The sequence below is a fragment of the Sander lucioperca genome, chromosome 17, assembly GCF_008315115.2.
Source record: "Sander lucioperca isolate FBNREF2018 chromosome 17, SLUC_FBN_1.2, whole genome shotgun sequence".
NCBI lineage: Eukaryota > Metazoa > Chordata > Actinopteri > Perciformes > Percidae > Sander > Sander lucioperca.
This window is the reverse complement of record NC_050189.1, coordinates 15,839,645-15,853,280: the sequence shown is the minus strand read 5'-3', so window position 1 is coordinate 15,853,280 and position 13,636 is coordinate 15,839,645. Positions and strand designations below refer to the sequence as shown.

The 13,636-nt window shown below is 41.2% G+C and overlaps 1 protein-coding gene across 1 annotated transcript in view; it reads right to left on the bottom strand.

Annotated features, from left to right (window-relative positions):
• LOC116036048 (neurexin-2-like) overlaps positions 1–10,819 on the bottom strand; it is a 446,903-nt gene extending 436,084 nt beyond the window's left edge. Inside the window, exon 1 of the mRNA XM_035993813.1 lies at positions 10,573–10,819. The gene's annotated coding sequence lies outside the window, so the exon portion shown is untranslated. The remainder of the gene's footprint in view (positions 1–10,572) is intronic.
• Between the last annotated feature and the right edge of the window lie 2,817 nt (positions 10,820–13,636).

The window sequence follows — 13,636 nt, the reverse complement described above, 5'->3', positions numbered from 1 at the left end:
AGGAGAGTAACTGTCCAAGGCAATGAATCAACAGCATGGCTCTCCTTTCGGCACTGGCTGTGTTTACTTATACCTTTGATATGCAATTGAGTTTTCCTGCTGACTAAGGCTGCTGACTGAATAATCCTGTTCATGGACAGAATGGACAACCTGAAAAAAGAAAAACTAAAAAGGTGTAGCTGCCCACATATTTGATTTATATACATTTTGTTATTTGATACAAAATTAAAAAAAAAAAAAAAAAAAAGCAAAATATGAAACTAGGATGAAAAACATATTAGCAAACAATAAAAGTAACTCACTACAAATACTTGTTGGCCTTGTTGTATACTTAACATACAACATTAACATTTTTTTCAATATGTTATATAACCTAAAATATAAAAGTATATAAAATATATAAATAACATCAACAATGCTCTTCTAGTTCATGAATTCGAAAAGTCATGGTTATTCAGTCTGAGCAATACAGAATATTATAACATTGGAAAAAAACTGCTTCTATTGCCAAATTGAAAGTGGGTGACTGGAAGTGAAGTTCAGATAGTGTAAATGCAGAAATAAAAAGACACAGTGGACATACTTTACTTTCCATTAATACTGTACTGTGTATTGACTGTGAAAAAGATTTATATTTAAAAAGTTGGTTTCATGTTCTCCACAGCTGCAATGATGAAATATGAGTGGGCAAATCGATGTTGGGAGTTTTGTAACACAAATGATAGTCTAAATTCAATTCATTATTGATATCTACCCTCTCCTAACATTTAACATCTATTTGTGAGACACTGCATTTTACAGCTAGAGAGAGAAAAATGATCTAAAAATGTTAAAAGTATTGACATTTTCTACAGAAATGGAGTTTAAATCCTAAATTCCCCCCTTTTAGAGCATGTCAGCTATATTATGCATCGTTTAAAGTTAAGAATTTAAAAGTAAGACATCTTTGTACAATAGGGAAGTAAGTGTAAAACCCAAGGTTCGCAACTAACCCAGCTGCCTTTGTGAGTCAGGCAGACTGCAGCCCTGTTCTTTAAATGTGGCTGAACTAATTCATGCTGTCTCATCTGTCTAAAATAATAATCCCGTTTATTCTCATCTAGCTAATTAGGTTTTTTGAAAGCACTTTCAGAATTGATTTGAATAAAGCTGTCTTGAATAAAAGTGTACTTTTATTTTGAAATAACATCTCAAACTGTATATCATGTTATATATTTTATCCTGTATAAATATAAGTAACTCCTAATTATAAAAATGTAGTTGTGATAAATACACCATCAGGTCATAATGATGAGCATGTTTTCATCTAAAATCATATTTATATCAACACTCATAATTGTAAATCTAAGAAAGTGAGCCATTTGTATCTGAAAATTAGCTCATGTATGTGTCTTCATCATGATCCAGCTAACTGTCAATAAGCCTGCACTTTTGTAGGTTTGGGCTTAAGGACTTGTTGCTCTGACAACACTTCCAGGTTAAATTCAAACCAGCTTTGAAAACCCCCAAAATTTAGACTCATGTCAAATCGTTAACAGTGTAATCTGGATAACATAGTTATGTATGCACAAAGAACGCGGCCCAGAGTGAGATAGCTGAAACAATGCATGTGAGTAGAGAACTGTCCATGGTACTGAATTGACAGCAGTTTAAAATACACTGGCAAAGCCAGGAGCTGTCTGTGAAGTATGTGGTGCTGAAGTGTGCCAATGGGCCATGTGCACAAAGCATGTCCTTCCTTGATGGTCATGGTCATGGAGTCCTCGCGGCTTATCCCACAGTGCTTCTCGCACCCATTGTTTCTGGTTCAGCTCTCCGGCTCTGAACCGGAGAGGGTGGCGGTGGCAATGCACTGTGGGATGTGCCACGAGAGCTTAATGACATCAAGGAAGGTCAATGAAATTCTTAGATGTAACACTAAGCATTTAAATTTAAGTAGTAGATGGAGGAGATCTGAACAAAGATACATAAATGAATATTATTAGGAAAAGTGTGAAATATTCAATGTTTGGGCAACGGTTAGGGTTGTTTTTACCCAATAAGTAAATGATCTGGGATCTCTCAAATCTTAAATAAAAAGTTTGTTCTTAATATTTAATTGGCGCTGTCTCACCGTCACATTGTCCGCTATGGAGTGCAGGAGGAGGAGATGGCCTGACTGCATGGAATACAGGATAGCATCAAATACCCTAGCATTAGATAACGGCAGAACACAGTGTAAATAACATATATAGCATATATATATATATATATACTTTATATATACTATATGTAAATATTTGTCTTTAAAACTGTGCATATATCATCAAAGTCTGAAAATACAGACGTTAAGCTTGCGCAATCGTTACACTTAATGTCCTCGTTATCAGTCCGAACTTTAATACTGTTCGTGACAAAACCTGCATGAAGAAAAGTGTGTTTGCCTATTTGACTTTCGTTTTCAAATTGTATCTCGGGGTGGGGGATACCACTAGTTGATGCTGTGATTTTGGCAAGGTGTTAACAATCACAAATTGTTGTAAACACATAAATACTGCAGTGACCCCCAATGCCTAATGCTGCATGATGGCACTGCTGGCAATGCAGGCAGGCTACGCTAATGGAATAACCAGGAGAGAAAGAGGCTTCAGGGACCAAGACGATTTAAATTCCCTAAAGCTGTGCTCTTGGATCTATGTAGCACTGAATTTGGTCCAGTAGAGAGGGCAACATGCCGGAACCGTGCCATCCTGGTCCAAATACAGGTCCTCGCCACTCTGGGGGCAACCGGGCCACATAGGTTTGACTAAGTCTTATAGATTCATGGCTGATGGCAGAGCAGGGTTAGCGAGTGAATAGTGGGTAACTGGAGCAAAGTTGCCTGGCAGATCCATGGAGAAAATGGCTTGACAAGAGAGAAAGCTTTCGATCGATGATGCTCTGAAGAAGTTTGACTTTGGTGGGACTGAATTTTAAACACATCATCTGTGCTTTGGAAGTCTGAGGTCTGCTGGGTTCCTATGATCTGCCTGTTTGTCTTTTTCTCTCTCTACTCCATTCTTGTTTTCTTTCTTGATTCCCTGTCAGCCTGGGAGCTATTCACTGTGACTATAACTATATTCTGACTTAATTAACTTAATGCTTGTGTTTTCTGATCTACATTAACCTTTTTGTTTGTCTTTCATTTTATACAGTCATATGTCATGTTGCACTTCAAATGGGAGAAACTGTCACTGAGAGAGTTCATACCTCAAAATTGGGTAAACATTGCAGGGAAGGTTTTAGTTTATCCCTGTTCTTAAAATGCAGGTTGTGTTGTCTACAATTTTATGCAAACTTAGCCCAAACAAAGATCAAGAAATCTTGTATTGAGTCGTCCATTTTGGAAAAAGGGTGACAGGCCGCAGCATTGGTGGAAAACCCTGACATATTCCCAGGGATCCACTCTCTGCTGCTAATACCATCTGTGACACACACACACACACACACACACACACACACACACACACACACGCACACTCTACAGCTTGCTTTACACCAGGGGCCATGTCAAATCGCAGAGTTATTCCAGGGACTCGCTGCGGAATGGGAGGCACACGTCACCATACATGCCAGTCCCCAAACACCCAGGCCAAATGGTGTATGACACCTGCTTGGAAGAGAGGGAAAACACTGATGAATCCTGGACTGCTCCATGAGAGAGAGACAGAAAGAGGGAGAGAGACTTGGGAAGCTGGTAAGTGCTAAACCCCCGCAATTATCACCATTGATGGGAAGAGTGGCTCTGATCCCAAAACAATTAGATCTGGTCTTATTTAATTTGTGGGCCATGATTTAAGAGGCTGCAGCTTTGGACATCGTCAGACTGTTAAAACTAAACCAGAAGTGTTCTAAAACGCTGATGACATTATCATAGTATTGGCTATAATAACATTGTAGGTTGTATAACAACAAGACACTACAGCTTAGCATTTGTGAAGTACAGGCTGTGGTGTTTTTGCACCACACTTAACCTGTCCAAAACCCATTCTGTCCAGTAATGTGACTTTTTTCAACGTGAGTCATGATAACTATTACTGCTCAACTCAACAGTTCCTCTTGTTAAACAATGAAATACTGGTTGTGGTGGAAATAATCACTTTTTGTGTGTCAGAGGATCTTTCCTGGGAAATGGCGGGAACATTGAAATCATATGTTCTGTATCACTATTGTGCTATATCTGTTATATAGTTGATCACACTAGGCAATAACATTACTGTAAAATGTATTTATTTATTATAATGTCTAAAATCTAACTAGTAGGGGATGGGAGTTTTGCATTGGGTTGTGTAGGAGAAAAACCTATGCAGCCTATACTAGCAGTGCACTGAACAGCTAAGAATGTGCAAGTATGGAGAGGGACACGGTCCAAAAGACTAAAGAAAAGGCTGCACTGCATCAGAGGAGTTAGTCAGCAAGTCTCACTAAAGCTATCTGGATGGATGGTTGGATTGAAACGGCTGGACTGAGATGGAGGGAGGAACGGATGGTCTGTGACTCTGCTCTCCCTCTCTCTCCTCCTCCCTCATTCTCCCTCCTCCCCCTCTTTTCCTCTTATATCATGTAGACACATTCAGCCTTCACGTCTCTACTTTTCCCCTTCAAACTGTGAAAGCCAAAGTGGCACAACGGCACAAATGTGACACAGGCCTCATTTGCCCCTGACAAACAGGAAAATGGCACACACAAAAAATCTGCATCAACGCAAGATATGCCTTTAAAACTAACATTTGGAGCAGGACATATGGTGCAAAGAAAAATTAACACCTTAGTTATCAAACAATCAATTTGTCCACCAAAAAGCAAAGAAAATGTGGAGGAAATGCAGTTAGTGCATGACAGCAAGACACATAACAACTATAAAACGAAAATAAAGCTAAATGTGATTGAATTTGAGTGTCCATTTCATTTCTGTGTTTCTCTTTTGAATCACAAAATGGTGTCAGCAGTCATCACTCAAATGTGCTTCTCTATGCCTGGCTCATTACAACTGAGAGAATAGTGCTGGTTAATTGTTTGACCCTTCCTGCTCAACCTATGTCCTTGGCTGCTGAGAGCGCTCGACCTGAGAGTTCTATGGGATAAATGGTGGCTATTCCCACACTCTGCCCTGTGGCTGTCTGCAAACAGAGCGCCATCATATCGGTGACAAGAGAAGCCTGATGAAGGTACGCTGGCTGCACAAACCCAATGCAGGCCCCGGCAGCAGCAGCAGCAGCTCCACCACCTCTCTAAAAGAACCCATTGTGCCCCGCCAAAGCCTTTCCCTCTCTACAGTGAAGTGGCCATTGTGGCTCGCAGAATAGCCACCTCTCCATTGCCTGGCGAGCAAAGTGCTGCCGTGATGGGGCTGAGTGTGGCCGCTGTAGACAGTATCTCAATAGCATGACCCCCATCAGCCCCCGAGTGCCCCCTGCTGCTTGGTCCATTCTACCCACAGGTGGGGAAAATCCAGACCTAATTTCAGCCAGTGAATAGAGTGTAAGAAACAGCTGCATTCTAGTATTGGAAATAGCTGCAATTCAGAATGAAGCTTGAGGTGGAGTTGTGCGCTTGGGACTTTTTACCATGTATGGCTCAAGTTTGGACAACTTGTATTGATTTGGCTGCAGGGGTGGTTCCCTTTAAATATATTCCTTCATGACAGGACGGACAAAAGCCTTATGGATTTCCTGGAGAGGAAACCACTTTGGTTGAGCACAACAGTTCTCTTAAGGGTACTCAACTTAGAGCAATACTTACAGTTTTTCAAGTTGCTCTGCTGAGAGTCATTTTAGGAGTTCAAAAGAAGAAGAAAAAACATCAACAGAGACAATACAATTATTAAAAGTGCGTCTGAGGAAGCTTGTCCGGCTCTATGCCCACGGCCTTAGCTACAGCTCATGTGTGACTCATAAACAAATCAGTGTAAGGAACATAAACACATCTACATTCAAAGTGATGACTCGAAACGTTCCTTGGGCTGCCTATATTCCCTGCATCTTTGAAAACTGCTGTATATTGTTCAGGTGGACAAGCAATCTCATAATTATGCTTTGTTGACCATAGGACACATTAATTAAACATTCTGTAAGAGAAAAAAAAAGCTTATCGTGGTTGAGGTTGCATTTTATTGCATAAGGCTCTGTCCAAATAGCAATAAGTGACTGATGGTAATGTCCAGCATTTGTCTATAGAAGCAAATACTATTGTTTAGTTAGATTTGCAAGTGTTATGCAAACAAATTGCATGATTATGCAAAACTAGAAACAGTGTGGATGAGTGATATCCCACAGCATACGGATTAGTGACTAACACCCACTCTTCAATTATGAGCATAAAACTCTTATGTGGGGTTTTTTGTGTCCCATATCCCTGTTATGCAACCTGCTCCACTTTGAAATAGGAATCCTTTCACAGCTAACTACATGTTAGCATACCCTGGAATGGATGGACAGTATTGGTGTTTATAATGACACAAAGCCAATGGGCTCTGCAGTACAAAACAGCCACCAGTGTGTACTACTGAGGAGTGTCTTCAGGTTGCAGGTGAACATGATATATTATCATCAACAGTGAGGCTACATCAGCACGTTTTGTCCAGAATGTGCCCTTTTAAGTGGGGAGGAAGGGAGTCTGGGGTGATATTTTTAAACATGAGAAACAGCAGCTGCCTTTGTGCTAGAGTAATTTAGGTTAAACAGCTCACTGGCGGGTGCTAAAGAGATACTTCTCACACCTGAAACATAAAAAACTCTCCAGCCAAGAATTCTCTCAGGTCTAGGCTGGGTGACACCCGAGGGAGATGAGGTGAGAAAGAAATAAAGTGCTGACATGACAAAGTGGCTTAAAATGCCTGTTTTGATTATTGATACTCCTCTATTCTCTTTAAGAAATTCAAGCTGAGCCAATTAAAAGGCGAGAAAAATATGGTAATGCAAATATTCCAAATCATCCCACTGGAGGCTACAAAGAACATCTTCATTAATTCATTGGCCTGCTTTTTGGGGGTTACTCAGATATGAAATGAAGGGGACTGGGATTACATTACTTTCAACTATTTGAGACAAGAAAAAAAAAACTCATTCAAGATTCAGATGTACTTGTGTGCTCTGCTGAATGAATTCATGACCCAATCTTTGTGGAATACAGTAGAGTATGTGGCACAAATCCAGGGTTTTAAACACCAAAGTCTCTCAACTCTTTCTCAATTAGAAAGACCAAAGGCAAGTTGTTAAAATCCGCACAGAGCTTTGAACTCAACTGGTGCTATCACACGTCAATTTTGAGCCTTTTCCTATGCAGCCGACAGCAAGGCAAAACATGTACTAACTTAGACATCCTTAATAATACATGTCCTACTAGACTGACTAATATTAGTACCAATCTAGACACAGATATCCTACCGGCATGGCAACACAGGAGGAAAAGGTGATTGGATCTTCGGTGCCATACTGTATCCTCTCTTTCTTCCTGTTTCTCTCTGTCTACCACCCCTTCTCTTTCTCTCACAAATCCATCCTTGCAATCACTCAGAGACAATGAGAGGTATTTCAATCAATCTCTCCATCATAGGCTGTTCCACCTCTACTCTGCTACTGCTTAATCAAAAGAGAAAAGCAATAGAAGGGCGGGACAAAGAGCCGGCGGGTCAAATCTTCCCTCATCATGGCCCTACCAGCTAAAATGAAGGGCGTGAGGAGGTAGTAGGAGGAAATCTTTCATTTTCCTATCACATTTCCTCCCCTTTTTTATGCAAGTGAAAGTGTCTGTCTTCTTTATAGCTCACCTTAAGCTCTTTTTACCTCTCTTCTCTCCCACTCTGCGGGCGGATGGTGGACGGATAGACGGGAAGATGGATGAGGCCCAGACTACGATGGGCAGAAGAGTGAGTTAATGAGGCAGATTGCTCTCTTTGCTGCCGTGCGAGGGATTACAGGAAGATTACCCATTCTGATTCTCCTCTCTTCCAATTCTGCTCTCTCAGTCTCTGTGGTGGTAAACTGGAGGGGTGCAACGGGGCAGGGAGGGACCTGGGGAGGGGTGTGAGGGCCCATGTTTTGATAGAGGTGAGATAGAAGACAGTGCCTTGGCTCTCTGTCAGGGGAAAATGACAGCTGCTCAAAACACTGACCTGCGAAAGGATAGAGTTTCTGACTGATGCCTGCAATCTGACAGCTGCTTCGAGGGCTGCGCTCGGCCTAAATATACCTAGCATGAAACTGAATATCTTATAAATCACATGAGATCTAGCTCCTTCATCAAGTTCATTCTCTGAGATTAACTCGAACAAACTGGGTCTACACATTCCCTCCACAGAAAGTGGACCCTTTACAATAAGTCACATTATGCATTTAAAAAGGTGTTGTTTTTCTGCAGCATTCAAATGGCATGCTGATTGTGTGTTGACCCAGAATGATGGCATTTGAGTTGAAAAGCCGGAGATTTGTATTCAGGAAAGTTGTTAGGAGCCTCATGTCAGAGGGATGAGCGAAAACAAAGAGAAGCACAGGACCTCAAATCCACTTTTTGCGCTCACCGCATAACAAACAATGAAAAGGACTAGAGAAATTATTCAAATTGCAGGGGAATTTGCAATTATTATAAGTCATCTCAACCCACAAAGGCAATGTTAAGCACCCTCCATGAAGTGCACTGAAAGCTCTGAGAACAAAAGTGGAATCATATGGGCCCATTTTCTCCCATATGCTCAGTGTGTATTATTATAAGGGGAGAAGCTATTTAGGTATTTCCAAAGCCCATTGTCTAAACTAGAGTCATTAGACTGGCTTGATGGTGGAGTCTTTTTTGTGAAAGTTTATTTATTTTTTTGCTAATGACAAGTGTAAAGTCCTTCTACATGGTCTATAGGCCTGTCTTTATGAGACCACATATTTCTGGCCTGAGAAAAGAAACAAAAAATGAGTCACATCACCTTGCTTGCTGTATTTCTAGCACAGGGCTTCATTTGCATTAAGAGGATAGCTAACTCAATAAGCACTACCACGTCCTGTGTGTGGTTCAGCCAATCAACCTTACTCTATTGTATTTTCCTTAGGAAGGTCGAAGGAAGCAATGAATTCAGGTCAGTCTCTTTATTCGTCAAACTCCACTACAGTGAGCACGATGTGAATATCTTCTTTGTAACTGTTAGCAAAGTCTTTTAAATGGAATACAAAGTGTATTACTGCCCCACACGCAGTCCAAAAGGAAAGATGGAGAAGTGTTTTTTAGACAAATGATGCATATGCAAATATTATGAAAAATGACAAACCAGTGGTCTTATTGTGGACAATAGTTGACACAGCTTCAGTATAAAAAGGAAGAGCAGGTCAGTTTTCCCACATGCGTTTACAGGGACTCTCCGTACGTGGTTTCTGATTCCTGCTGTCCTCTCTCTGGTCCTCACCTCCCGTCTCTGCCTCTGCGCCGCTCAACCAGACAGCTCGGTTTAATTAGTGCAAGTACAACTAACCCCGCAACCCGAAGTGTATCTCATAATCAGTTATCTACCGGTTTGTAGTACTTATTATGTATCCTCTGGTTGGGAGATTTGGTGTAGAGACACCGTTACGCGCCCCAGTGGGCGTTTGGCGACACGGTGGCGCAGGAGTCGCATACAGTCGCAGTATAGCGGCGCAATATACACAGCCCCAAAATATCAACGATGTGTTGGAAATGTGGACTGTACGCGGCACGTACTGTCCACATTTGTAACACATCGTGCTGATCACATTTACTTCGAGAAAAGACTTATATATAGCATTACCACCACAGACGGAGATCACAGCCATTCTGCCATTTAGCAGCCAATTATAATGCAGCTGTTCAGTAAAGAAAGTATACCCTCCGGTGGCCTAATTCCCCGCGTCATGAAGATTTTTATTTTAGCATTTTAAAGATACATCAATTGTAAATAATGTTATATAAATTAAAATGAACCCAGTCGATGATGGCAAATCATGAATTCCAGCATATTTTCATTTCAGAGATTTGGAGTGAAGGAGAAGTAGGTGTGCAAGTAAGCAGTCTGTGTGTGTGTGTGTGTGTGTGTGTGTGTGTGTGGGTGGGTGAAAATTAGGCCACATGTATCATCATCAACAGAATACACCGTGTCTCACTTGCTACGATTTTGGCTATTGTTTTTTCTAAAGCGGAGCACACAAACTGACTTTCACTAAGCACTGTGGTATTTCTTGCAGGATTCCCACACTTCGACACGCGTGGCTTCAAAACATACCCCACACACACACACACACACACACACACACACACACACACCACCGGATTCAACGTGTCTGGCTCCTAGAGCCGCAGAAAACAAAAACAGACCGAATCCACTCGCCTCCCAAATCTCCTCCAAATATTGACCCATTACGCATCATTGCTACCGGCTCCCTCTCAGCAGAACAAAGCCAATAATTGTTCCTTATTGGACTAATGTATTTAAAAATAATAATCTCAGCATCACCTGTCATTATTTGGAGGGCATTAGCAGAGAGTGACAAATCTTCACAGCCAGAAAAAAAAACCTAAGACGCATACAGTCACAGCAAAGAAGAGAAAAGTCCTTACTTGTGTTTTGCGGCAATCCCTCCGATTATATTCTCCAGACTTGGGGATGTTTGTAAATATCCCTGGATATAGCTTGGATGCAGTTCACGCTTCTGTGTTTCTTTTTTTTTCATCCAGAGCGATGAGCAGACCACAACGTAGGTTTCCTTTCCCCCCTCTCTCCTTCAAGACAGATGTGAACGGTCCTGGCCGAATCGCTCCACCTGCATCCCTGTTGTCAAGCCCGCCACAAGGCACACCATGCAACTTCACATTATTCTTTTCAAATTAAAACTCCTACATTTATACGCATCCAGGGGCTTTTATTGTGGAGGTTCCGCCACCGTGTTTCTAGCGGATGCTCCTGGGTGTGTGCGGATACTTTGACGCATCTCCACCTGCATCCACTGGAAGACACAGCGGCATCAGCAGCAGTGGCCGCGGCACCGCACTGAGGAGGCCGCCCGCAGAGACACGCCCCGCTCCGGCTGGTTACTTCACCCTGGGCGAGGGAGACGAGAGGGCGGTGCAGGATATGATTTTCAAAATACTCTACTTTACTGGGTGAGTGGTCATACCTGACAGGCGGTGGAGATTTTTGAAATTCTAAAATATGGTGGTCAAAGAAGATGAAAGTGTATAAAGATGATCGCAGTGATTGATTTCAGGAAAAAAAAATATGGATCAATTGAAATCAAAGGGGGAAATCCATAATATAGTCCCATAAAAATCAACAGCATCTACCCAAAGAACAGCATACAGAGCGCAAATGATGCAGGTCCTGACGGATGGTCACAGCTGCTCCAATAATGATATCAAAGCTGACAGGCCTACAATCAGCTGTGAACTTAATTATATAAACGACATTGTCTGAGGCCAAATGGAGCAATTACTGTCACAATGAGTCACAAACATCTCAGGTGCACTGCTGCTATAATTTGCTGACTGCCCAGTACCCACACCCTCACACATTTCTACAGGCAATTATTAGACAAAATGATGGGTCCTTGAGCTCATCATCATAAAAGGAAAAAGCAACAACATAAAAAGAGATCAAATCAAGCCTCATCAGTTTACTCACTTGGATACACACATACATTCTCCTCATAATATATATTGATACCCTAAATTGGTAAGTAAACAAAAGCATATAGATGAAGAAGAGAGAATATTGAGTATTTACCAGTTTGGAAGTCCCCTGAATATATCAAAATAAGAATATCCACATGCTGCTATATTCTCATAAGCAATTTAAGTGTCTCTGTGGTACTCAAGATAAAATGAATAGTGACTATATGCCACGCTCTGTGATATTTAGATCCAAAGTATCACTCTAATATTCATACATTCTACTTGTTCTGTGATAACGGTATGGTTTCCAAATTCATAGTAAACTTCAGCCAGTTAAGTATGCATTCAAAGGTATGGTAATGGTGAGAGGCAGAGCTGTCTGTTTAAGTGGAATATTGCTGAGATAATGTGAATATCCACAGTTTTAGTTTTATAGTTTCTTTGTGACAACTGGATTTAAGGTTGTTTTTTTTCTACCAGTCTAAAGAGCACTGCCAGTTGTATTCCTCCAGTTAGTTAGATACATTACGTATGCATCCAGAGTGTAGATCAGACCCTAATCAGTAGCATATTTCTGAAGACAACAAGTGGGATCAGCTTTGACTTAGCTAAGCCATTCCCTTTCTGCTGCACCGCCACCTGTTACCCTGAAGACTGCATCGCCATTGCTCCTGCAAAAACAAGATATGGCCTGCACAAGTGGGACAATTTGATCTGGGCAGAGAAGAGGGTAATTTGAGTCAGGGAAACCATTTGAAGCTGAAGTTGCATTTCTCTCCTGCTCTCACTTTCTCTTCATTTCCACTCCTCATCATGTCAGACACTGAGCTGACAAAGTTCCTCATTAGTAACCTTCCATGGCCTCGCTGTGGTCTGTTGCTCTGTCTTGCCTCAGTGGGAGAGCAACCGGGTCGGCTCATCGCATCACCTCATCGTGTCAAAGTCAAGCAAATTGTCACAGTAAAAGTCTTCATTTCAGCCTGTTCTGCTTATTTTCAGGATATATTTCATCTGTCAGAGCGGTGTGGTCTTTCATAGGAGCGTAGATGGCATTGCTAAGTCTACAAGTTAACCAATGATTATGTTTCCATTAAAATATACACATTAAGCATACTTTACGTCTTAGTGGTGTCCAATCAGAAACCATTGGGAACCATTGACCACACAAACACTATTGACACATAAATCAAAAATGTGCCTTTGGTGTATTTCACAGTGTATCACATCCATCTAGCTATCAGCGTGTTCTGCCCTTAAGGTCTGTCCACGTCACAGTCGAGCAGTGTGTTGATAGAGAACCCAGTCACAGTCCTAGTCAATGAATCTGGAGGGGGTGCATCAATCACAGCCTTATTGAGCAGCGTGGTGCCGAGGCAGCCTGTCAAACCAATATTGGCACCTCTCAGAATTAATATTTCAGGCCAAAATATCAGATTCAGAAGATTATTGGTAGAGTGACGGTCTGAGTCTGAGTACTTCATTTACATTATATGTCACAGTCTGTTACTTTAGCCTAAGAAATTGACATTTGACTAGTCATATAGACAAAGCAGACAGAGGGATAAATGCTTTGTCTGCTGTTACTGTCTGCTGTTGTCATTTCCATCTCCAAGCATATTAAAGCAGGTTGTCCAAAGGGTTGAACTGTTCAGACAAGAAGAGAATGCAGGCTAATGTTTCCTGGCTGAAGAGAAGGTTAGGGGAAAAAGAGGCTGGACTGTAGGTTTCTAACCTTCTTCTATATGTATTATAAAATTGCCTTCTCTTAAGGATAACCTTGATTAAATATAAGCACCATTACAAAGCTAGGCAAGTGACAATGAATAAAATAGCTCTTTTACAACCCTGAACTAATGCTTTAAAGAAAACTGTTCTGTATGAGGCGGCCATTTATTGTTATGATTTACCATTCTTTATCATTATTGCCTTTTTTCTTAATTATTATTTTTTTTTCTAATTTAAATGCAGAGTTTAAGTAGTCTATTATATATGTATATACCCAACAGATTCTCAC